At 53.8% G+C, this 26358-nt stretch overlaps 1 protein-coding gene across 4 annotated transcripts in view; it reads left to right on the top strand.

The window, feature by feature from the left end:
• Positions 1-26358, top strand: part of AGPAT3 (1-acylglycerol-3-phosphate O-acyltransferase 3) — a 113046-nt gene that overhangs the window by 25709 nt on the left and 60979 nt on the right. For all 4 annotated transcript variants that reach the window (XM_089910131.1, XM_022597128.2, XM_089910129.1 and 1 more), the window contains exon 2: positions 1792-1857. The gene's annotated coding sequence lies outside the window, so the exon portion shown is untranslated. The remainder of the gene's footprint in view (positions 1-1791; positions 1858-26358) is intronic.

The raw sequence follows: 26358 nt of genomic DNA, 5'->3' as shown, positions 1-26358 counted from the left end.
AGGGATAAATATAACAAAATAGTGCCGAGAGAGATTAAAGCAGACCTAAATAAATGGGGAGCTATACCATGTTAATGGACCACAGGACCCAATGTTACTAAAATGTCAATTCTACCAAAACTGTTAAATAGATTCAGTGCAATGACAATCAAAATCCTGGCAAGGGGGCTTCCCTGGTGGCGCAGTGGTTGAGAGTCCGCCTGCCGATGCAGGGGACACGGGTTCGTGCCCCGGTCCGGGAAGATCCCACATGCCGTGGAGCGGCTGGGCCCGTGAGCCATGGCCGCTGAGCCTGCGTGTCCGGAGCCTGTGCTCTGCAACGGGAGAGGCCGCACAACAGTGAGAGGCCCGCGTGCCACAAAAAAAAAAAAAAAAAATCCTGGCAAGGCTTTTTGTAGAAACTTACAAGCTTATTCTAAAATTTACATTGGAAATCTAAGGACCTAGGAGAGCTCCAATAATTTTGAAGAGGCAAAGAAAAGAGTGCCTGGCTTTAAGACTTCCTCTACTTCTGTGGTAATCTAGACGTTGTGGAACGGCACAAAGGTATACATGCAGATCATTGGAACGGAGTAGATTCCAGAAACTCGCCCACACATTTATAGTAAATTGATTTCCAACAAAAGTTTCAACATAATTCAATGGGGAAGTGATAGTATTTTCAACAGCTGGTGCCAGGACTATTGGACAGCTATGTGCAAAAACAGTGAACCTTCGCCCAACTTCATCCCATATTAAAAAATTAACTCCGAATGGGCTGGTCGCCCAGACCTAAATATGAAAGCTAAAGCTATAAGGTTTATAGAAGAAAACAAATGTTGTATTTGCATACAGTGTAATATCATTCAGCCTTAAAAGCAAAGTTATGACACATGCTACGACATGAATGAACCTTGAGGACATTATGTTCAGTGAAATAAGCCAGACATAAAAGGACAAACACTGTGTGATCCACTTACATGAGGTCCCTGGAGGAGTCAGATTCATAGGGACAGACAGCAGGACAACAGTGGGGGCCGGGGCCCGGGGAGGGGATGGGAGGGAGTGTTTCATGCGGACAGAGTTTCAGTTTGGGAAGATGGAAAGTTCTGTGGATGGACAGTGGTGATGGCTCCCCAACAGTGTGAATGGACTTAACCCCACTGAACTGGACACTGTAAAATGGTTTAGATGGGGATTTGTATATGTATTTTACCACAGTTCAAAACAAACAAAAACAAGGACTAAAATTAGCCAGCCGGCCTGGGTTTGGCTTTATCAATGGCAGACTGGGCTGGCCTGGCGGGAGCCCCTCCTGCAGGCTTAGTGGGTTTGGGAGGGAGGAAAGTGCAGGCGAGGTCGGCACAGTTGCTGTCCCGGGAACGGGAGCCTCAGCGCCCAGAGGGGCCGGGAGGCCTGGAGGCTGTTCTGCGTCTTGTCCATCCACCCAGGAGGTGGCCTACCTTCTGCTGTTCCTGCGAGCCTGCAGGCGAGGTTGAAATTGCTCCGCGGTCCGTCCTGGGGTGCGGTCTCTGCATCTCTGTGGCTTGTTCATTTATGGGCCGTCTGTTGGGCCTCCTTATCAGGCGGGGGGAAGTAACAGCACTTGGAAAGTCCTGATAGGCTGTGTCCCTGGTGTTTGCTTAAGTTAGTGGACCATTCGGGTCATCGGGACCTGAATCGAGTTCATTCATAAGTGTCTGCTTCCCTGATGTGCAGGCTTTTTGATTTTAAAGTAACTGCGCGTAGTTTATTCACTGAGTATTTTTCCAGTCCTGCCTAAGTACCTTTGTGTTTGTCTTTAACTCTCAGGCCTTCAAGTTGGAAACCTCTGAGGACGATTGCTCACCCCACTGACCCTGCTGACCCTGGGCCACGGTGAGTCAGGAGAGGGAGGTACCTGATGCCTGAGCCGCGTGTGTGTGTGCGTGCATGTGTGTGTATGTGCGTGCGTGCTCCCTGGAGCAGCCCTGGAGTGGGTCCTGCCCCAGTGGTCTGGACCTGACTCTGTCGGCAGACACAGAAGTCTATTGCCTTGAGAGGCAGGCTCGCTGATCCAGCTTCAGTGACATTGAAGGGACCGAGCAGGGCACAGCTGGACCTTAACACATTGTTGGATTTTCTTAAAGGGGTATACACTTTAAAGTTTTCTTACAGCCAAAGAATATTTATTATAATCAGAATACAAATGAAAACGTCCCGGTAACGCGGTTCCCCTTCTGTTTCTTCCTGGAGGGATGAGTGAAGGGGCCAAGCTAAAACTGCTGCTGGGTGGAGGGCATCTCGGGAAGTGAAGAATGGGCGTCCCCCTAGCGGAGCTGGACCCAGCTTTCGTTAGCAGACCTGGAAATCCGTGAGTCTTTTGGAGATGGACGTAGCTGTCCAGCCGAGTCGTCCAGGGCTGGACTGTGACCCGGAGGTCAGGGAGCATGTTTGCCATCAGGATGTTCTGCTCCTGTAGGTAGCTCCTCCGGGAAGCCCAGTGGTAATGGACAGCTGTGGCAGAGAGCCCTGGTCAGGTGGCCTTGGTTCCTCCGGGGCTGAGGACAGAACCTGGCCGCAGGGTGACCGCCAGTGACCCGGCCCTCTCCCGTGCTCCCGTGTCCTGGCTTCGGGCCGTCCAGGACCTGCCTTTCAGGCTCCAAGCTGACCTCACCTTCTGCGCGCAGATGCGTTCTCGGGGATCTGCCGCGTTAGGTGACCGAGTGACAGGTTCCTTTTGTATTAATCCAGCCTTGACCAGAAGGCCTCCCCCTGCCATTTCTTCTTTGGACCCAGGAGACATCTGTCACTCCAAGTGCTTTCTGCAGAGGGCGAATGCAGCCATTAGGTTTGGAAGTTTACAAGTTTCACTGCAGGATCCCAGCTCTCGGTGGGCACAGGCAGCCTCCCCTCATGTGTAATAGTTACACGGTGTTCTGATAGCGACTAGCCTAGCCGGTTAAGAACAAGCTCTGGGGATGTGAATAGGATGAATGCAAGCCGGTGTCAGTCGCATACTTTTTATAGTTATGACTTATTGAAAATAATGTTGCTTAAATATATGACTGGAGCACTGCAGTTAAAATTACTTTGTTTAGTGTCTCTTTATAATTATTTTATTATGAGTGCTTATTGGATAACTGGAAATATAAATATGACTACATGGCAGCTCTCAGCTACCTGTTCTCTGAGCACCTCATCTCCCAACATTCTGAATCAACAAAAGTTTATTTGCTTTTTTTGCTCATTATTGATTGAGTACACAGCTTGTGGTTTTAGCTGTTAAATTGTTGCAAGCTTCTGTTCTGTGCAAAAGAATATCAAACTACATTGTATCCTAAAGTTGAGCTCTCCATGTATTCCTTTCCTTTTATCATCTGGCTGTGGGTGAACTATACTTGGGGCTAAAAGGATTCTCTCCCTCATAACTGCCACTGCCCAGGATGTGGCCTGCGATGGCCACGGGGACTGTGGGTGGCACCAAGAGCCTTTTGATGTGTGAAGCATGTCGTGTCGTACGTGGTAGGAATGTGTGGTCAACACTGGTTTGTTTCTGGAGGAGAGTGACCGGGGGCCCTGGTCATCAACCAGACCTCTCCCAGAAAGACGGGATTGGGGGAGGTTGGAGATGGAAATCAGTTTGCTCTCCCTCTTTTGTGGGGACGGGACCTCAAAGTTCTTTAGCAGTTGAGGGCTGGGAAAAGGGATGGGGAGAAGAGTGGCAAGTTGGAGACGTGCTTTTCAGCTCTGGGACAGTCAGATTTATAACCAAGCATCCAGCAAGATTAACTCAACATTTACAAAAATAAATGACTTTTCAGTTACGCATGTACGACTTACCATTTTTTAGAGGCAGGAAAGATATCACCCCTCCGCCCAAGCTAGTCATCATCAGTATTGAAATTTAAAGCAAATCATTCGTTTGTGACTTGAACTGGCACCTCTCAAAAGACGTCCAAATGTCTAATAAACACCTGAAAAGATGTGCAACTTAATTAGTCGTCAGAGAAATGGAAGTCACAAACCACAATGTGGTTTGATGAGTGGAAGGATGAGGTGAGTGGACCAGAGTGGGGGGCAGCGGGGCGCATCCATCACTCTTTTTTTTTTTTAACTTTATTTTATTTTTTAAAATTTATTTATTTTACTTTTGGCTGCTTTGGGTCTTCATTGCTGCGCGCGGGCTTTCTCTGGTTGCGGCGAGCAGGGGCTACTCTTCGTTGCGGTGCGCGGGCTTCTCATTGTGGTGGCTTCTCTTGTTGGGAGCGCAGGCTCTAGGTGCACGGGCTTCAGTAGTTGTGGCGCACGGGCTCCGTAGTTGTGGCTCATGGGCTCTAGAGCGCAGGCTCAGTAGTTATGGCTTGCGGGCTTAGTTGTTCCGCAGCATGTGGGATCTTCCTGGACCAGGGCTCTAACCCGTGTCTCCTGCACTGGCAGGTGGATTCTTAACCACTGCGCCACCAGGGAAGCCCCTCATCCATCACTCTTATCATTGCTGTTATGCATGTCGGCTCTGAGCTGAGCACTTAAAAATCCCTCACTGTTCAGTTCTCTTCCTAGAGTGCGGAGCGAATGTTACTTGTGTTTTTCTGATGAGGACGCAGCCTCAGGATGAGTCCTTTGCCTGTGCTCACGAGTGGTCCCCTGGGGTTCAGAGCTCTGCCGTGCCCCGAGGGCAGGTGTGTGTGGTCCTGTCCCTGCCGGCCCCTGGCACCCTGGTGGACACTTGTGCTGGTTGTCAGGTCCTGTGCCAGCCCTGCAGAATGTGCGGTTGCTGCCCGGGAGGGAGAGGCTGGGGGAGAAGCCGGGAGAGTGCTAGGACTTGGGCTGCGCGGACCCTTGGGCTCTGGGACCTGAGAACGCCCGCCTCCAACGTGGCCTTAAGGCAGCATGCTTAGTGGCTGGCTCTGTGGCCCCCTCACTGATGAAGGGTAGAACAAACAAAACATCTCTCCTACATAGCTTATTGCAATTTTAGCTCCCACGAGTTTTCCGTTAACTTTTCTTACAAGTTTAAGATGACTGGAAGGTTTTCCTTAGTCTTTCTTAGGTACTGATGCTGAAACAGTGCCTTTCCCTCCCCCTCTGTGGCCCACGTGGACTGCAGACTCAGAACTCAGTCCAGGGGGTGGGGGAAGGGGGACAGGGGGAGGGGCTGCGAGGGCGGTCAAGGTGGGAGGCCCCCGTGTGCAGCCCCCTGCATGGCCGTGTTTGAGGACGGGTTCTCTTTGCTCTAAAGGTGACACGAGGGGCTGAGCAAAGGGCTCAGACTTTGATGGGCCAAGTTGTGTCTGGAGGAGCCTGGTATCCTGCAGGGTAAGCTTTTTCCCTTAAGAAACAGTCTTAACAGCGTTCAGCATAATTGTTTAGACTTCGTAACCACTGGAGAGACAGAAGGTTGGAGCTTTACAAGCCAGCAGGTAATTTTTTGTTAATATTTAAATTTTAATTTAAGAAGTGATATGTGCTTATAAAAATTAAACACAGAACCAAATCTAATAAGTAATCAAAATTCCATTCTTTACTCCATCGCAAATCCCACCCTTTTTCCTGGAGGGAACCACTAAAAATGGTTTGTGGTTTATCCTTTCAGAGCTTGTCAAAATACACTTAAGAACACACGGGCACAGTTTCTAAAAATGTGTTTATGTGTCATGATATCCATCTGTGCAACTTAATTTTAACTTGCTTGAGGGTCTTTTACTACACATAGATCTACCTCATTTAAAAAGACTTAGCTTCCTCTTTTATGCGTGTTCTAAAGAGCATGGCTGTATATACGCATATGTACACACACACGCACACGCTTTATAAGAAGTCTGGGTGATAGTGTCAGAGCACAGTTACCTGGTTATCAGTTTCTTAGAGCCAGAGTGTGCTTTCAAGACTTGAGATGTGTTTGTGTGTCTCAGAAAGTGTCATAACTGGCACACTCATTCTTGTATTGAGGGGCTGGGGGGAGGGGTTGGGTGAGTGCAGTGGGGACAGTCCTCTGGGAGGGTGATAATGGGCCTCCAGGCTCTGCAGTATCTGAGCGGCCCTGCCCAGCCCAGATGCCTGACCTGCTGGAAGGTGGACTTTGCCCCCTGCCCGTGTGGAGTCTCTGGCTGGTGCTGTTTGTAAGTTGGAGGGGTGGGCGTGGGTAGGCTCTACAGGGACAGTGGCCTGGGCCGGATTCCGTTTCCACCGAGGAGTGTCTGTTTTCTGGAACATTCCAGGCCACGTTCCTGTCGCTGGTAGACATATAAAGGGTTGTGTGCACACGTGGTTACATGCGCTTTATCGCCTGGTCACCAGTGTTCGGTAGCAAAGCCGGGTCCTTCAAGTATCTAAAGTGCAAGCACAGCAGAAGCAGAAACGGGCTGGGGCCTCCGTCTGGCTCTGCTTGGCCACGAGGCCACCGTGTCCCACAGATGCCGTCTGCCTGGCTGTTCCTTATCTCTCGGTGAATAGAACTGAAAGTGGGAGAATACTCCTGAGCCAGGCGCCGTGCCTGAGCACCAGGACACTTGCCGCCGGCTGGCCAGCTCTGCTCCACGGGGCCGGAGCAAGATGAGCGGGGATGGGCGTCCGGGGAAGCGCCTTCTGGAACCGCGAGTTCCTGCTGCCGGCTTGCGCACTTGCCTCTGGCCTTGCCTGAGGTTGTTTCACACTGGCTTGTGTGTGAATTGAATTTAGGAAGCACGTCCATGGAAACATGGAAACCCCAGGACCGAGGCAGGCGAGGGACAGTCCAGCTTGCACAGCCCAGCGCAGAGGCTGGAGAGAGGGCTGGCCCATGAGCGCCTGTCGGGTCGCGCACGTGTGGCCCCTTCTCGGGTCTAGGGCTGCTGTGCTGTCTTCCTGGTTCCCCCAGCGACGTGAGCTTCTCTCAGGGGAGCTGCTGGCTGGGAGCAGACCCGGGAGGAGGGAGGCCCTGCCCAGCTGCCCACCTGCCGGAACCCTTGCTGCCCCCTTGCTATCACCAATAACCTGCCTCAAGAACTTCCTGGATTTTCTGTGTAGACAGTCATATCACCTACAAGTGACGAAAGCTGGTTTCCTTCTTTTTAACCCTGATTTCTCTTCTTTCTTTTCTTTTTTTTTTTTTTTGCGGTACGCGAGCCTCTCACTGTTGCGGCCTCTCCCGTTGCGGGGCACAGGCTCTGGACGCGCAGGCTCAGCGGCCATGGCTCACGGGCCCAGCCGCTCTGCGCATGTGGGATCCTCCCGGACCGGGGCATAAACCCGAGTACCCTGCATCGGCAGGTGGACTCTCAACCACTGCGCCACCAGGGAGGCCCTCTCTTATTTCTTTCCTCGTCTTATCACCGTGGCTGCAGTGAGCTTTCTGGGGAGTAGGGGCCTTGAGGCAGGACGTCCTTAAACAGTTGTGGGAGGTGCTGAGCAACTTCAGCTGCTTTTCCTGAATCTCATGAAATAATCGTGTTGTTTTTCTTCTTTTGTCTCTGTTGACAATCACTAGACTAATTGATTTCCTATGGTAGACCATTCCTGCGTCCTGGCATAAACCAGATTTGGTCATGATGTTTTGTTTTTAACTATGTGACCGGAATCGGTTTGCTAAGGTATATTTATTGAGAATGTCCGGTCTGTGTTCACGCATCTGATTGGCCTGTTAAGTAACAGGCGTCTTGTCTTTTTCCTGATGTTTGCTGGACGCCTCTCGTGTTTCTCCATTAAGCAGATGCTGATTTGGAGTCTTAGATGTTACCACCTCGCGGAGAAGTATATGGTGAGCGTGTCATCTTAGGGGAAGCATATAATGCGTGTATGTAATAATTTTAAATTGCTCCTACTTTATTGAGTGCTCTCATCAGGGAGTGGGGTTAGATTTTGTTAACTTCCCTGCCCAGAATTCTTTTTAAAGAAATATAATGGATTTTATTAATAGATTTCCTACTGTCAAACCATCCTTGCATTCGTGGAGCAGACCCCACTTGGTCATGATGCATTACCTTTTTAATGTGCTGTTAGATTCTGTTTGCTAATTTTAAAGGAATTTTTGTATTTATATCCATCAGTAGAGCAGTGGGTCTGAAAATTTTGGTCTCTGTACACTCTTAAAAAATTATTGAGGACCCTAAGAAGCTTTTGTTTTTGTGAGTTACTTCTGCTGTGGTTCTCAGCTGGGGTGATCCTTCCCCCACCCAAGGGGACATTTGGCAACACCAGGAGATGCTTTTGGTTGACACAGCTGGTGTGCTGGGGTGTCTCTACTGGCATCCAGTGGGTAGAAGTTAGGGATGCTGCCGAATATCCTACAATGCACAGGACAGTCCCCTGAAAGAAGAGTATCTGGTCCCAAATGTCAATAGTGCCTCAGCTGAGAAACCCTGCTCTTGATAGGTAATCGTTTAGAAATCAACACAGAGCACTAAAAATTTTTATTTAATAATTCATTTAAAAGAGCAGCAATAGGGCTTCCCTGGTGGCGCAGTGGTTGGGAGTCCGCCTGCCGATGCGGGGGTTCGTGCCCCGGTCTGGGAAGATCCCACATGCCGCGGAGCGGCTGGGCCCGTGAGCCATGGCCGCTGAGCCTGCGCGTCCGGAGCCTGTGCTCCGCAACGGGAGAGGCCACAGCAGTGAGAGGCCCGTGTACCCCCCCAAAAAAAAAAAAAAGAGCAGCAATAAACCCATTACATGTTAACATAAATAGCATTTTTAATGGAGAAGAACTATATTTTCCAAAACTGAAAAAAAATGTAATGAGGAGAGGGCCATTATTTTATATTTCTACAGTGTAATTAATCTCTCAGGCATCTGACCTAATAGGAGACCCCTGAAATACCTGCTTCTGCACTCAGCCTGTTTTACTGTGTTGTTTGGTGGAGCTATGCGATGAAAACTCTGCTGCACCAAGTATGTGCTTGGAAAACAGATGACTCTCAGACCGCCCCCACCCCACCCCAGGGTCCTCATATCACACTTGAGAACTGTTGGTTTAGACAAGTCCCCTCTTCCTGCTTTCACGCTCACATCGTGGATTCAGCATCACGCTTCCTTCATAAAAAGGCGTTTGGGAATTTCCTTCCTTCTCTGTGTTCTGGAGAACGTTAAGTTGTGTCAAGATAATCTGTTCTTACAGGACTGGTAGATTTCTCCTCTGAGTCATCTGGGTTTGGTATCTTTTCTTAGAGGTAACTCTGACAGACAACTCTTTTAATTCTATAAAACTAGGTCTGTTTAGACTTTCTATCTTTTCTGTGGTCACTGCTTCTCTAAATTTTTTTCTCTTAGAAAATTATCCACGTCATCCAAGTTTTCAGCTTTATTTGCATAGAGATGTACAGTTATTTCCGTGATTTTTTAAAAACTTTATTTTTCGATGGTTTTTCTCTTTTCTTATTTTATGTATTTTTATTGCCCTGGGGGTGTATGTTTTATTAATTTTTTTGAAAACGAGTTTTTAACGATTTAACTATTATATGCTTTTTTTTCTAACGCATTTTTTGTTTTTACCTTATTAATTCTTTCAGTTACTTTTGTTATTCTAACTTTCTCAGTTGGAGGCTTAACTCTCTTATTTTCATGCTCTCACTTCTAAATATTTAAAGTATTTAATGTGATAAATTTTCCTCCAAGCACGGCTTTAGTTTCCGTTATGTTTTCTAGAAATTCTGCAGTTTGGGTTTCTACTTCCCCTGGAGAGGAGCGTCTAAGAGGAAAATATTCATGTTTGGGGCGGACGGTGGGGTGGGAAAGGCCTTTTCTGTCTCCTGATTTCTAAGCAATATTGTCTGTGTGTTTCTTTTTTTTAACATCTTTATTGGGGTATAATTGCTTTACAATGGTGTGTTAGTTTCTGCTTTATAACAAAGTGAATCAGTTATACATATATATATGTTCCCATATGTCTTCCCTCTTGCGTCTCCCTCCCTCCCACCCTCCCTATCCCACCCCTCCAGGCGGTCACAAAGCACCGAGCTGATCTCCCTGTGCTATGCGGCTGCTTCGCACTAGCTATCTACCTTACTACGTTTGTTAGTGTGTATATGTCCATGACTCTCTCTCGCCCTGTCACAGCTCACCCTTCCCCCTCCCCATAACCTCAAGTCCGTTCTCCAGTAGGTCTGCGTCTTCATTCCTGTCTTACCCCTAGGTTCTTCATGACATTTTTTTTTCTTAAATTCCATATATATGTGTCAGCATACGGTATTTGTCTTTTTCTTTCTGACTTACTTCACTCTGTATGACAGACTCTAGGTCTATCCACCTCATTACAAATAGCATCATTAATCATTAGAGAAATGCAAATCAAAACTACAATGAGATATCATCTCACACCAGTCAGAATGGCCATCATCAAAAAATCTACAAACAATAAATGTTGGAGAGGGTGTGGAGAAAAGGGAACACTCTTGCACTGCTGGTGGGAATGTGAATTGCTACAGCCACTATGGAGAACAGTATGGAGGTTCCTTAAAAAACTACAAATAGAATTACCATATGACCCAGCAATCCCACTCCTGGGCATATACCCTGAGAAAACCATAATTCAAAAAGAGTCATGTACCAAAATGTTCATTGCAGCTCTATTTACAATAGCCCGGAGATGGAAACAACCTAAGTGCCCATCATCGGATGAATGGATAAAGAAGATGTGGCACATATATACAATGTCTGTGTTTTAATTACTGTTTGGGATTTGTTGAAAATTTCTTCGTTGCTTAATTTATGGGCACTGTTCGTGAATGTTTCTATGAGCAATTGAGAGAAAGTGTGTCTTCCCTTATCAAGTGCAGGATTGGCTACCTGTCCTGAAGATCCACTTCATATGTCTTGCTGCTACATCGTCTGTGGTCTCTCTTAGTTCCTGACCACTGTTCTTTCTTGGATTAAAAGAGATGTGCTAACACCTATTATTAGCATGCTTTGATTTGTTTCTATGGCATCCCTGTAATTTCTGCTTTATGAAAATTAAAGCTGCATTATTTGGTACATAGATATTAAACTTATATCTTCCTTGAGAATTTTAGTTTCTAGAATGATCAGTAGTCCTGCTTTGTCTCATTAATTTCCCGTGCCTGATACTTTATTCTCTGATATCAAGATCTTGAACCCTGTTTTTTGGGCATTTCCCAGTATGTATTTATTCATTCTCTTCGACCCTGATGAACTGTTTTGGTTGAGGTACTCTGCTACACCTAGCGGAGCTGAATTGTTTGTCACAAGCCAGTTTGAAAATAGTTCCCTTTTGGTAGCTGAACTTAGCGCATTTGTATTGACTGATATGATCCATGTGTTTGGATCAGCGCTGTCCCTATTTTGTGTATTTCAAGGGTAAATACAGGTAGAACGGTGCCCGTACATAAACACACTCACTGGTTCTGTATGTGGCGTCTGTTCTCAGCCTTTCTGGTGTTTTGTTTTGTGTTTGGCAGTGCTGACCCGACAGAGGGGAAAGTATGTTTGGCCTTAGTGGCCACCTACTACGAGGAGCTTTATGTCAGATCCTGGGTCCCCTCCTTCTGGATAATGTCTGTTGTTTCTCTACTAGGAGTGACAGTAAGATGCCCGGACACCTCCCCTCCCTGCGGCGTTCCCCTGCCTGGCACCTGCTCCCGACGCCCCTGCACGCGGGCTCCCTGTCGGTGTACCTGCTTCTGCCTGCCCCCCTCCCTCCCCCGCCTGCCCTGCTTGGTTTCCGTCCTGTCGGGTCCGCCGTCTCCACCTGGTCTTCTCTCTCCCCTGGAACACGCCAGAGCTCCTTCTGGTGGCCAGGGTGTGTCCTCCAGCCGCGTGGTGGGCACCGGTCTAGAACCGCTTGTCCCCATGTGCCAGCCCCCTTCGTGGCTTAGGGCCTCTCCGCTTCGAGTCTGCTTCTCCCTCTTGCTGTGCCACACCAGCGTTCTTTCTGTGGGTGTTTGCACGTCTTTCCTTTGCCTTCGTTTTCTTTCTGTGACACCGCGTCTTAGCTTTGTGTGTCTCCTGTAAGTCTAGCAGACAGCTGGAGTTTCAGACTGCTCTCTGTACGTGTTGTGATCAAGTGATATACTTGTTCATCACTGGTAATGAAGGGCTTTCTACGTCACTGTCATCACGTCATCATTATTCACCATCCTTTTTCTTTGCTTTCCTGCCTGTTCTTGAATTTAGCCTGTTAAATCTGTTCATCTGTTCCTCTCTGTGGAGTGGTACCCTTCTGACACTAGGATGCCTGGAGACCGAGATAAAGGGCATCCGTGTCTCTACTTTCTTCCCAAATAGCGTGAAGACCTGAGAACCAGGATTTGGGCTCACGATGTTTTCACAGCCTCATTTCTGGGCACGTACAGCACCGTGCCGGGCGTTGGCACCTCTGCTCTCTCAGAGTCCCTTCCGTGGCCGGACAGGCTCTGGGCGTCGTCTGCAGACGAGGGACCGAGGGACCGGGAGCTCGGGGAAGTGATGCTGGAGCAGACGGCAGGACACATGGGCCCCGACTGTGTCACTCCCTGCCCACTTCTCCTTTCCACCCTTGCCCTCCCCAGATGCTCGACCTGCCTTTTTTTTTTTTGCAGTATGCGGGCCTGTCACTGTTGTGGCCTCTCCCGTTGCGGAGCACAGGCTCCGGACGCGCAGGCTCAGCGGCCATGGCTCACGGGCCCAGCCGCTCCGCGGCATGTGGGATCTTCCCGGACCGGGGCACGAACCCGCGTCCCCTGCATCGGCAGGCGGACTCTCAACCACTGCGCCACCAGGGAAGCCCCGGGCCTGCCTTTTTATCCTGTTCGTTCTCTATCCCACATGCCCACACAGTTCTGATTGCAGCAGCCCAGCGGGTGCTGACGTCCACGACCAACCGTGACCACCACATTCACCCTCGCCCGCACCCCCGAGCCTGGGGACCCTTCCCAGGGCAGCTTCCCCCACCGGCTCATTCTTCTGTGGGCGTGTGTGTGTCCCCCTGTGGGAGGGTGGGGATCAGGGCTGCCCGTCCCATCCTGGCTCTGTGATGCCAGGAACTTGGCTTTATCAGGGCTTTATCACGGACCTCGGAGCAGCTCTGTTTGGCCGCCAGCCCCGCAGCTTGTTTTCAGTTGACGGTTGTTCTTCTGTTAATCAGTAACCAGCCCCCGGCTGTTGGTTCTCTGAGGAGAGTCTCCAGGGGTCATGCTTGTGACCCCTGACCTCTGGAGTCTGGGGATGGGCCGGTGGGTGTCTGGGGAGGTAGGCGTGTCCACAGCCACTCCGCAGGACGGGTGTGGTGGAGAGCATTCCAGGAGCGCAGGGGGACGTCGCGGGAGACCAGCGGTAGGTGCAAATGTCAGGAGAGTCCTTTATGATTTCTCTGTATCTTGATGCTGTTTTTGTGAAGGTTTAACAAACAATTCATAGATTGTTGTGAGGATGCAGGCTTCTTTATTTGGGGTAAATGCTGTCTAGTGAAAACGATTTCCCCTTTAGTAAAAGAAAATCCTCACACCCGGGATCTGGGTGTGGGGAGCGAAAACTTGAGGAAGGAGGGAGTTCTGGTGGCTGGTGCCGGCAGGACGTGGGGGACATGGGACATCCATTTGGGTGTTTTTTCTCTGCTCTAGGTACCTCGTGTTGGACGTGCTAGAAAAATACCTCAACCAGCAAGCAACACGTGTTGTCTTTCTTAGAAGCCGTGTTGCTCATAAAGGACCTGCGGTTTAATGCTTTGCAGTAAAGACAGACTCTGATCTGGGGTTTCTGGGGCCGCTGGGAGGGTCTGTTGCTCTTTGGGTTTGGAGCCTTGGTGTCAACTGTGGTTTGTCAGTGAGGAGAGGACCCGGTCACCATGACCGTGCACCTGCCCAGGCCCCTAGGCGGGCCGCCCCTGCAGGAGGTCAGGTGCCCAGGTGGGGGAGGGAGGCGCAGCGCCAAGCCTGCGGCGCGTCCATCACAGATCGCGTCCAGCAATCGCTAACTGTAGTGGAGGCCACATGCCACGTGCCGCTTGGGGTCGGGGTGGGCGAACGCCTGCAGGCCTCGCTGCTTGTGGAGGCCACGGGCCCCGGGGAGGCAGCACGGATCGACGTGAGATGCGCGCGAAGCCCCACCTTCAGGCCATCTGTTCCTTGTCGATTTGTAGGGCCCTTCTCGGTTCCCAGGGCGACGTTCCACTGGGCGGTGGCGCCGATGTGACGGTGCAGACAGACAGACACCAAAATGCCGGGTGACAGGTGCTGCAAGGAGCCTAGCTGGGGGTGTGGCAGAGTGACGGTGGGGTGGACGCTGTGGGGGAACAGACAGCCCCTCCCGGGGGTGGGGGCAGGAGGTAAAGGGCCGTAGCAGGAGCGCGCTGGAGCGGGGACAGACGGGCTGAGGGACGGCAGGACGGACACAGCATAGCTGGTGGGGGGGCAGGGGAGTACGGACAGCGGGCCCAGCAGCCAGGCCGGGGGGTTGCTCTCGGTTCAGTGGGGCCCCCGGCAGAGGCCCGGCACCCTCATGGTCTCACCGGACAGCGGGGGCCCCCGGCTCGCTGCAGACGGCGGTGGGGCGTGCGTGAAGGTCGGGAGAGGGGCAAAGAGCAGCCCGGCTTGCGGGGTGGGGTGCGTGCGTGGTGCACGCGTGGGCGGGAGGGGCACCTTGGCCGAGGGCGGGGCGGGGGGCAGGTGTGTGGAGTGTCGCCCCCCCCCACCGTGCGGCGTGGCCACGCCGGTATGGAGCCACGTGCCGCCGGGAGACGCTGCTTCTGCCGGTGCTCCACGCTGGGCCCGCCTGGCAGGACGTCTGTCCAGTGTCTTCCGCCACTTCGCAGGGTAGCCATTTTCCAGGAGCTGCGCGTACCCTTGACCTTTGGGCTGAATTAGGTGGAAAGCGGGTGGCCTTTCCCCGTTTCTTTGTCCCTCCTCCTCACTGCTCTCCATGCCTTGGCGGCTCTACACTGCTGACCTGTACTTCTTCTTTCAGTGTGGGGGGCTGGTCAGGCCCCAGCTTTCAGTCTCCAAAAGGAAGAAGGAGGAGACGCCAGCCACGGTCTCTTCCCGGATGGCCCCCTGCCTCCTCGGGGGCGGGTCCAGCGGCCGTGGGCAGCAGCTCCCTCTGCCCTGGGCCCTGCAGCGGCTGCCCCAGGCCGCGCTCCTGGCCGCTCCTGCTTTCCTGGCTCGTAGAGCACAGAGTTTGGGTCACTGGTGAAAAGCGCCCCTCCCTGGACCCAGGCAGGAAGCAGGATCCTCCCTCCCGGCCTCCTTGCAGCTCCTTCCTGGCCAACTGGGCGGGGCTGAGGGCAGGAGAAAAGCCACCTCCTGGGACTCTGGTGCATACCCTGCTCCCGAGGCAGGGTCCTGCAGGCCGGCCCCCCAGAGCCCACAGGTGAGGGCGGGGCTGGTGGGCCCCTCCCCAGCAGAGCCTTCCTCCTTCCTGCTTGTGGGGAGAGAGGATGGGAGTTCAGGGCCGCGCATCTCAGGCCCACGGTCTCCAAGTCTGCACCCTCTGTGGGCTCCCCTCTTCCTAGGCTCCGGCTGCAGAAGAGTGAGGTGGGGTTAGTTGTTTATCCAGGGACCCCTCCCCACCTTGGCTGGCCTCGAATTTTGAAAATTTGCTCCTTTTTAACATACGGAAGGTCCCGCAGTTTGTCTGTCCTAAGCCTGAGCTTCAGGAGACGGGCAAGGACCGGGGACATTAGAGTTCTTGTTTTGATACGTCCTGTGCGCGACTGCAGTGCCTCACACTCGATGCTGGAATCCGTCAGGCTGTCACAGCAGATTAATTTCTGGGTCTGTAGTGCCTCCCTGGTCAGGGTGGTCGAGAGCTTTCTTCTGCCACAAGTGTCATGTGAGTAACAGGAACGGCAGAGCCCGACGGTCCAACGTGGCATCCCGCGGCCCATTGAGAGCCGAGGGGCCGCGAGAATTAAAAACATACGCGGACTTCAGAGACCCAGACAAAGGGGTGATATACAACATCTCATTATTGCCTTTTTAATGTTGACTGCATGTTAAAACGATGGTATCTTGGCTATACTGGGTTAAATAAAATACATCATTAAAGTGAATTTCACCTTTCACTTTTTAAACGTGGAAGTAGAACATATAAATTACACGTGGGGCTCACGGTGTCTCCCTGGGCCAGCCCGCTTTGCCTGCGCCGGACTCTGAGTCTGCTGAGAGGGAACGGGGGCCGATCGGCTGTCACTCCTGCTTCCGCCGGCTGAATGGCCGTTTCTCCGGCCATGAACGCATCCCTACGATGAGATACTCCGCAGCTGATTTTACAGGAATGAAATCGGTGATGCTTATGCTAACGCTGCTGGGCCCTGGGCCTGTCCCTCATCCAAGTACTTTGCACAATTCGCTCATTTCATCTTGTCTTCCCCACTGTACAGATGAGGAAATGGAGGCTCAGAGAGGTGCACAACTTTCTCAGGGTCGCACAACTCGTTGGTGGCGAGGCCGGGCTTCGAACCCAGGTAGTGCTCTCTGTGGTCTCCACTACCTTTGCAGAAGAGGAGAGGTTTGTACTGACCCGAAAGACTCTCCTGCTGTAGCGCTTAGTCCATTCAGGCTGCTATGACAGACTCCCATAGCCTGGGGGCTGACGAGAGCAGACCTTTATTCTCCCAGTTCTAGAGGCTGGAAGTTCAAGATCGAGGTACTGGGACTTCCCTGGCAGCGCAGTGGTTCAGAATCCGCCTGCTAATGCAGGGGGACACGGGTTCGATCCCTGGTCCGGGAAGATCCCACATGCCACAGCTACTGAGCCTGCGCTCTAGAGCCCGCGAGCCACAACTACTGAGCTCACAAGCCACAACTACTGAAGCCCGCGCGCCTACAGCCCGTGCTTCGCAACAAGAGAAACCACCGCAATGAGAAGCCCGTGCACCGCAACGAAGAGTAGCCTCCGCTCGCCGCAACTAGAGAAAGCCCGCGCGCAGCAACGAAGACCCAATGCAGCCATAAATAAACAAATAAAAATTTAAATAAATAAATAAATATAAAGACATAATTTAAAAAAATAGAAAGATCAAGGTGCTGGCAGATTCGGTGTCTGGTGAGAACCCACTTCCTAGTTCACAGACGGCCATCTTGGCACTGGGTCCTCACATGGTAGAAGGGGCAGGGAGCTCTCTGGGGTCACTTTTATAAGGGGCTCCACCCTCATGACCTAATCACCTCCCAAAGACCCCACCTCAAATGCCACCCCACTGGAAAGGACTGAGATTTCAACGATGAATCTGGGGGGAGACGAAACCATTCAGTCCATAGCACAGAGCATGGAGGGAGAAAGACAAGTTACAGAGTCCACAGTATCACAAAGTGTGATTGTTTGAAATCACCACATTTGAAAACTACAAGCGTCAGAAGAAGAGACATCAGACTCCACAGCCATCGGCCTGGGGGTGGGATGGGGCCGTGGCAGACACTTCCCTTCTTACTGTGCACTTCTGCATGGTTTCACATTTTTACAGCCCAAAATTTATTACTCCCTACTCATTTACAGAATCTTGTTAATTTGCAAAATCTTTTAAAAAACAGAGTTCAGAAGTTGGGGTGTTGTCTACTGGAAACATTTTGCTGAAGCTGGAGAACTGGGCGGGCAGTTCTCCCCCAGGCTGAGAGGTGCAGCCTTGCGTGTCCTGCTGAGTGGAGGGTCCAAGGAGTTCCCCTGCCCCTCAGGCCTGGTTTTAGGAGTCAGTGAAACAAAGCTACTTCTCTAATCTTCTACTCCACCACCTTCTCTGCTCCCCGCAGAGACTAGCAGGTTTCTTTGCAGCTGTGAGGCTCAAATGTTCTCAGATCCAGTGGAAATCTGCCTTTCAGTGGATGTGGGAAAAATAGGCATTTCCCGAACGTTTTGGTTGGTTTTTGCTCCTTGCTGTTTAAGACGCGATTCCTACTTCTGGTTTTGCAGTTAGCTGGCCTGGCTCCGACTCCTGACCCTGCTGCGTGTTCGCTGTGTGACTCTGGGCAAGTTGCCTAACCTCTCTGAACCTCAGTTCCCTCATCTGTAAATGAAGCTCCTAGGAGTGCCCGTGTCCCGAGAGAGCTGAGAAGAGTGAGGGAGCAGACTCGCAGAGGCGCCAGGACGCCCAGGGACAGTGACCTGCGTGCAGGGCGCTAGTTACAGACAGCGGTCACGGTCACCAGGCAGGACCGTGAACTCCAGCTGGTGTTAGGGCTGTGGCCTGAAGTTTTACAACTCAGGTTCCCCCTCCAGTGAGCTGGGAGGGTGGGGGGGGGCCCACGCTGGCCTGCTGCTTGCGGCAGAGGCGGGCGGGTCTGCCAGTGCGTCCAGCTGCCGTCCACTGGCCGGGCCGCTGAGCCACCTGTGGATGCAGCGGGCTTGCGTGATAGCCACCCAGCCAGTGGGGGCAGCTGCCCCCAAGGGAGGAATGAAGCCTGTCTGCAGGTGAGGGGGTGCTTCGTGGTTCCATCCTTTCAACTCAGCAGCCTCGAAGGGCCTTCTCTTTGCCACTTCCTGGAGCTCAGAGCAAGTTGGTGGCTGTGTGTCCCATTTCTGGGAGCAATGCGGGGATGGGGACGGGCACAGGGGAGGGGAGTTCCTCCCCACTGTTGGGGATGTGGGAGGTTGGGGTCCAGCCCAGCTCCCTCCTCCTCTTCCTGTGAGAGGCTGCCCAGCCCCCCACCCAGGGCAGGCATTCTGCCACTAAGAGCAGTACACTGTGTGCGGTGCTGTCGTGTGCTCGCTCTTCTTCTCACTGAATACATCCAGGGTTGGATAAACCCTTCCCAGGCTGCTTCAGGGTTTCTGTCTACACGTCATTTGAATGGATGCAAAGCATTAAGGCACTTGGGCACATCCTTGTTGTAGACACCTGGCTCGTTTGTGTGCTCCGACATCTGTAAGCATTGCGGGAAGAACCTTGATGCTTGGGGCATTATGACATTTACAGCTTCTCGTGCTTGTTTTCTTGCACTGGGATAACTTTCACCAGGAGGTTGTGAAGACCTGAGTGAGGGTTATGTACACCCCTGCCTGGGGACGGGGACCCACAGGCTGCGGTGTCCGTATGCCGGTCACTTAGCTGCAGGTTAGATAGAAATTTTAATAGTGATTTTTAGTTGAAATGGTTAGGAACAAAGCAAGCTGATTCATGAATTTTAAGAATCACGATAATTGTTCAAAGAGATTTCATGACTGAAAGGACATTTTGTTTAAAAATTGCTTTCCCTGTAGGAGTTTTCTTTCTGGGATGAGTTTCAAACGGGTGGTACTAGTTCCTGGAAGCTGTGAGATTCACTAAGAAGGGTGTACATGTGTGTGTAAACTCCACGCAGAATGCTGGGCTGTGCAGTGTTATCTCATAATGAACTGAAATCGTCCACACGCCAGTTCTCTTGCTTACTGTGCTGTCATTTTGCTTCTTGAAGGGCCACCAGGTAGTTCTTGCAGGTGCGTCCATGCTCTGTGCACGTCTTCCTCACCGTCACCTACCACTGAACTGTAAGTGCCTTTGGAAGGCCTACCAACCAGTCCCGACAAAAATAAGTGTGTCCCCATTATCTGAACGCCCGAGGTGGCCGAGGGCCAGAGAGCCTGGTCCTTAGAAGGCTTTGCAGGCGGACCGTCTGACTCAGAGGGAGTTGCTCATGTAGCCCCCCTCCCCACGGAGCAGAATTTTCCCAGGACACCTACTGTGGTTGCCCCCTCTGCCCTAGTTCACCCGACCGGCCCGCACAGATGCTGCAGAGTCACTGCCGCTGCGCGGACGGCGCTGGGGGAGTTCTGAGCTGCTCCGCAGCACTGGAGACCTGGCCTGGCTTTCCTGGGCTCACACCTCAGGCTGTTTACCCGTGTTTGGTTTGCATAGTAACCCGTGTTCTCCAAGGTCCCAGTTTGGTTTGGAAGGGTGTTGTATCAGTGGGTCCCTGAGAGCCCCGGCGGCCTCCTTCCTGGGACCTCTGCCACCACCGGCTTGTTTACCCCAGAGCTTTTCACGCGTGGGGTTTATCTTTGTTATTTACGTATTTATTCGTGTATTTAAAGCTGTGGGAGGGCAGATCGGGTTGAGTGAAATATAAAACCTCCAGGTGAGAGGGCAGGAGGTCGCCTCCCCCAGGTGCCACTGTGTGTGTGTGTCCCAGGCCGGTTCCCAGCAGAACGCGTGGACGGGCCCTCCTCCAGGACGCGTGGATGGGCGTGGGTCGGAGCATCTTCTCTGGGAAGTGCTTGGGTTGCAGACGCCGCAGCTGCCTGCTTCCTCTGGGACCAGTGGAGAAAAACCGAGAAACTCACGCCCTTTCCAGTTTCTAGCTGCCTGCAGACACCAGAAGCTCAGTGTCCAAGCGTCAGCGGGAGGGATGCCCTGGGCACGGGAACGAGGTGCGGGGGGCGGGGAGGGGGGAGGGTGTCCTTGGTGGGAGGGAGCCCAGCAAGGCCTTCAGGGGCCCGGAAGCCATGAGTGAGTGCTTTTGGCAACGCGTCTCCCCCAGCTCTGGTGCCCAGCTAACTGGATAAACAAGCCCTGAGCCGGCCCTCGCAGCGGGCTGGCGGCATCTCGGCAGCAGACTCCGGGAGCGAGAGGCCCGCCACCTGGGACAGAGCAGAGGAGAATCCGAGCCCTCTCCTCCCCAAACCCGGGCCTCGTCGCTGCCCTTCTGCGTGTGCGTCCGTCCCATCGTCCTGAGCCAGGGTGCCGGGATTGACACAGTGTCTTTGGGGAAACTGGGCCAGAGGGTGATTGACTGCCATTTAACAAGCGTCTGAGGCATGGAGACGTGGGGACCAACTCCAGGACATCCCGGCCCCTGGGGACTGCAGGAGACAGGATAAGCCCAGCTCACTCGTTCCTGGGGCGTCTTGGGTTGGACCGGCCAGCAGGGGACAGCGATGTGCTCAGAGCCCACCTTGACCAAACAGGTTTCAAATCCTGGTGACCTTGGGCAGAATGCTTTGGAGTGGGCAGCAGTACGGTGATCGTTCAGTGAGTAATCCTGGTACAGTACCCGTCAGTTAGCGTGACCTTGGTGTGGCTCCCGTGGCCTCCCACCCACGTGTCTCGGCATGGTCTACTTTCCACTTAACTCTTGGCTCCTTGTTTCTGGGTCAGGAGCTTGTGGGCCTGCGGATACCAGGGAAGGGGTTTGCCTCTTGTTAGGGCTCTACCTCGCCTGCTGCCTTGCGGGCCCTGCCAGCTGGCCTGTGGTCCTTGGTGTCCGCCACCGTGGGCAGGCAGTGTGGGGTATCCTGCTGGAGGAGGGGGGCCAGCGGGGATGACAAAGAGGGCTGTTTGAAGCTACACAATAATAACTGCATATTCTTCACATGTGCCCGTGTGTGACGGGAGTAATGATTATTAATAGTTAAGCAGGAATAGTTAGTTACACCTTGAGTTCTGCTGAGCTGCGTAAGAAAGGGAACGTGGAAGTGTCATGAGAAGAGTCATCTAGTCAGAAGAAAGGTTTCACCAAGTTTGTTTTTTTGCGGTACGCGGGCCTCTCACTGCTGTGGCCTCTCCCGTTGCGGAGCACAGGCTTCAGAGGCACAGGCTCAGCGGCCATGGCTCACGGGCCCAGCTGCTCTGTGGCATGTGGGATCTTCCCGGACCGGGGCACGAACCCGTGTCCCCTGCATCAGCAGGCGGATTCTCAACCACTGCGCCACCAGGGAAGCCCTTCACCAAGTTTTTAAAGCATTCCTTTTATGTTGCTGCCGTACAGAAACCACCAGGAAATTCTAGCAACATTTTCCCTGGTCTTTGAATACTTTGTATAAATCAATAATTTTCAGGTCCAGGGAAATAGAGCCATTATATTTCTGTGCCATTTTCTTGTGTAGTATTTGTTCTCCTTAACTTTAAAGAAGAGACGTGGAGAACCAAACCCGAGTAGTTATAGCGAGTGACGCTGGCCTGTGGGCCGCTCTCAGCAGAGGACGGAGAGGACGCTTCCCTCCGTGGGTCCCAGCCACGCACAGCCATGCAAGCACAGACGGGCCCCCCACGGCGAGTCTCCATTCAGCAGAAACGCTGCTTATAGGAGGAGGGTTTTGGCAAAATTCCTATGCCAACCTTTAATTCAAAATAAATAAAACCGGGCTTCCCTGGTGGCACAGTGGTTGGGAGTCCGCCTGCTGATGCAGGGGACACGGGTTCGTGCCCCAGTCTGGGAAGATCCCACGTGCCGCGGAGTGGCTGGGCCCGTGAGCCATGGCCGCTGAGCCTGCGCGTCCGGAGCCTGTGCTCCGCAACGGGAGAGGCCACAACAGTGAGAGGCCCGCGTACCGCAAAAAAAAAAAGAAATAAATATAAATAAATAAAACCAAGTTACTGAACGTTCTAGGTTTGGTGTGTTTTACACAAATCACGTAAAGGGCATCATAAAAACCTGCTGCAGTCCCCATGTCCCACGTGGTCAGCGCAGCCAAAACCAGGGTTGAGGTTTTGCTTCCCCCCTGCTTCTAGCCTGGAGAGACACCTCGGGTATTTCTTTAATCTCTGCTGATCTGTTGCCTCCAAAGGAAACGATTTGGGCACAATGACGATGTCATCATAAGAGCTAACTGCCTTTGGCATTTGCCGCGTCAGGAATTTCTCCGTGGAGACCTTGACATAGTAAAGTGGTCACTCCCACGTTACAGTGGAGGAAACTGAGGCTCAGCCGGGAAGCGGGGGCGGGGTGCAGGGATCGGAGCCCACTGACAGCACGTGTGTGCTGTGCACCTCTCCCTGGGGGCTCTTCCTAGGATGCGCTGAAGACCCCAAAGGTCCGTAGCCCAGAGGAGGGCAAGGGCCCGGGCCGCATCTGCCAGTGAGCCGCCTTCCCCAAGCCGGGACTTGGCAGGCATGGGACCAGTGGGCTCAGCCTGACTGTCCTGTTCTGTCCCCGGCACGTGGCTGGGAGTCTGGGCCCAAGGGACCATGTAAGGCCCGGGGCCGAGGGCAGGCCCGTCACTGCTCCCCAGGGTCCAGAGTCCAGCGCAGAACAGAGGAGAAGCAGACACGGCACAGCCCCTGGAGGAGCCCCTGGGGATGTGGTCTGAGGACACGGGCTCAGAGGAGACTGCGTGGGGTGTGCAGGGACCCCACCCCACACCGGTCACCCACCCGCCTGCCCCCCGAGCTTGGCTCCAGCCCTGAGAATGCAGCAGGAGGCTGGGGACAGGACAGGACTTGGGAGCATCCCCAAGGCCTGGAATCGAAGGTGACCGTTGGGATGCTGGCAGTGGCAGCAGGGCGGGCCGTGGCCTGATTTCGCTTCAGACGAGCAGTTAGTTCTGGCTGCGCATGGAGAAGGCCTGGAGAGCCTTTCAGGAGCAGGGCAGAGCCAAGTGGGGCTCAGGAAGTCCTCACAAATAGCCTTTTCTTTTTTAAAATTTATTTATTTATTTTTGGCTGTGTTGGGTCTTCGTTGCTGCGCACGGGCATTCTCTAGTTGCTGTGAGCAGGGGCCACTCTTCATTGCGGTGCATGGGCCTCTCACTGCGGTGGCTTCTCTTGTTGCAGAGCACGGGCTGTAGGTGCCCAGGCTTCAGTAGTTGTGGCTCGCAGGCCCCAGAGCACAGCGTCAGTAGTTGTGGCGCACAGGCTCAGTAGTTGTGGCTCGCGGGCTCTAGAGCACAGGCTCAGTATTTGTGGCACCCGGGCTCAGTAGTTGTGGCTTGCGGGCTCTAGAGTACAGGCTCAGTAGTTGTGGCGCATGGGCTTAGTTGCTCCGGGACATGTGGGATCTTCCCAGACCAGGGCTCGAACCCGTGACCCCTGCATTGGCAGGCGGATTCTTAACCACTGCGCCACCAGGGAAGCCCCCCAAATAGCTTTTCAGATGGTAACTGGCCTCAGGGGAAAGGTTGAGTCCAGGTGCTGCCGGTCAAGGATCAGGTCAAGGGTGCCTGCCGCCTTCCCTGGAGACCCGGGAGAGCCCTCCGCTCAGTGACAGGTCACGACCTCACGGGCAGCATCCTTGCCGTCCCACAGGCAGACGCACCCAGGACTCCAGGGTCTCAAGCCTGCGTCTGCCCAACTTTGGGGGCTTGTTCTGCGGACGTAGATCACTGGGCAGCTCTGGGGGAGGAGGGCTGTGTCATGACTCATTGGGAAGGCAGAGGTGCGTCCTCTTCTGGGGCTCCGCGCGTCTTCCGAGGAGCTGGCCTCCCAGCTCAGCAGCTCCTCCACTGCTGTAGGGATTAAGGGCTGGAAAGCCTTAGCCAGTGGGACTGTGCTGGGCAGTGCTTGGAGCCCCGCCCGTGGGCTCAGTGGACGAGTGATGACTGCCTCCTCCCCTGGTAGCTTCTTAGGCCGGGAGCCAGAGGCTGGAATGGCAGGACTACGCGTCTAGAAGGAGCCTTACAGAGCCTGTCCAGAGGCCCCAGGTCAGCTGCCTCAGGTCACGCGGGGATGTTCACACCCCGCAGACTCACTGTGGAGCTCGGGGCCCGAGCAGGCTTCTCCAGCTGTGGGTGCCCCCACCGTGCAGGGTGCAGGGCTGCGAGGGGGCCAGGCAGGCAGCAGCGGGGTAGCTGCCAGTTTGGAAGACGGTGTTTTGTGCCGAGTGCCACAAAGGTGGACGGCATAACGACTGCCGTTCCATCCCAGTACAGCGTGAAGAGCCCTCAGAAAGCCTTTCGCCACTCCTCGCGCATCTGTGCCCTGAGAACGGGTTTCGCGGGGGACACCTCTGCCCCTGGGTCACCTCATGTCACCTCGGCCCCTCGTTGCAGGTTCAGACATCGCAGGCTGGGGAGGCATCAGAGGACAGCAGCCCCCAGTTTGCTTGTTCCCTCATCCAGTTCATTCCACACCCTTCCCAAGAGTAAGAGGGGCAACTCCTCCCCACGGTTCTTTGCAGAGACGGTGCCGGAGCGGCTGTGCACCCAGCGCCCAGACTTGGAACTGGGTGGCACGTGTGGCCTGGCGTCCGGGTAGGGGGCTGGGGAGCCCGTGAGCCTGGACCCAGCCCCGCATAGAGGACCTATGCCTGTCACCTTTCCAGCCCGGGGGCCGAGCCAGGCCCGCCCGTCTAGCTCACCACGTGACCTGCCCCAGGCCGGGTGGGGTTGGGGGCGTCGTGCTGTCGGGGTTCCCGCATGTGCCCTCCATCCACAGTCAGGTCGGGGGCTGGGGGGGCCCCGCTGACCTGTCTCCTGGCCGAACCCCGTGACGCCACCTGCTTACGACGGCTCCAGGCTGCAAGCCGCTTACTGGATTAGTGTGTGCCCGCAGAGACCCCGCCATGGCCGAGGAGAGGCCCGCATTTTCTGTGTGGCTCCAGAGTTCCGTTTGCATCTGCGCTGGCCGCTGAGACTCGCAGGCCGCTGCTGGGAAGGCGGGACCCAGAAGTGGTGTCCCCTCTTTGCGGGGCAGATGGTCTGGGTGGCTGAGGCCCAGGCAGTGTGGGCCTGGCCGTAACCCCACTTCTCATCCTCGGCTGGAGGCTGACCCGCCCCCGCTGCCAGTCTCCTCTCACCGACTTTCAGAAGGATCCGAAGATGCTGGCCAGCTACTCGGCCTGCCTGTTCTGGGGGGTCTGCACCGCCCTGCTGGCCGTGGCTCTGGCCTATTATTTCTACTGGTGAGCATGGCCGGCGCCCGGGCTGGGCTGTCCCGGGGGCAGGGGGCGGGCAGGGGAGAACATGCTTATGCTTTTGCTGCGGCTCTGCCCCCTCTGCTCTCCACACTGACAAACAGTCCCTTCCGTCGGTGGGGGCCTGGCAGCAAACAAGGCAAGCAGGTCACCAGAGCCGGCTGCGTCTCCGCGAGGCGAGGCTGCCGCGGCTGCTAATGTACACGGTGGTCTGTAAATTAAGTGGAAAACGGGTAGTTTCCATTAAAGGGATACCGCTCGTTGTAGCTGTAAATGACGAGCTGGCTTATGGCAAATCACTCGGACCCTGTGCGCAGTCGCGATGGGAGTGCCCACCAGTTCTTGCCGTGAACGCAGGGAGGTGGCGAGTCGGAGACCACACCCGCCTGGGCTCCCGACGCCCCTTTCCAGCCTGGCCCCTCACGAGGCTGGGATCGTAAACGGGGCCTGTGAGCTCCAGGACCCCAGTTTCCGTCTGGAGAGCGAGACACCGATGTCCTGTCTCTGCAGGTGACAACCTCGAGCAGGGGGCTGATGGTGATGCCACGGAGTTCAGGGAGCGACCCACACAGGGCGGCGCCCACCTGATAGTGGCAGCTGGCAGGGCGGCCGTGCGGAAATCCAGACCCCAGGTCCGGGGCTGACTTGATTTGCTAGAGCTGGAGAACGGGGTAGCTTCCTGTGAGGAGACATCTGCTCTTTTGAAGGTTCTGTCCCGGGATTATTTTTGTTTCCTCCCTTTTTGTACTTGGCTGATTGGGAATTCAGTTCTCTGATCTGGAAGCTTTCTGTCCCATAGATCTGATTAATGCTGGTTCTGTTTCTGATGACGAGGAGGGGCCAGGCCAGTAGGCAGGGGGTGGGGGGGGGCCCCCAGGGCAGGCTTGTCCTTGGCCCCAGGCTCTGCAGCACCACCCCCATCGTTAATACAATTTACAAGTGAGGATTACACAGAACCAAA

The sequence above is a fragment of the Delphinapterus leucas genome, chromosome 4, assembly GCF_059928025.1.
Source record: "Delphinapterus leucas isolate spDelLeu-1000000601 "Yukka" chromosome 4, BTC_Dleu_Yukka2, whole genome shotgun sequence".
NCBI classification, from domain to species: domain Eukaryota; kingdom Metazoa; phylum Chordata; class Mammalia; order Artiodactyla; family Monodontidae; genus Delphinapterus; species Delphinapterus leucas.
Note: the sequence above shows the minus strand (reverse complement) of the source record. Positions and strands in the feature narration are given on the sequence as shown.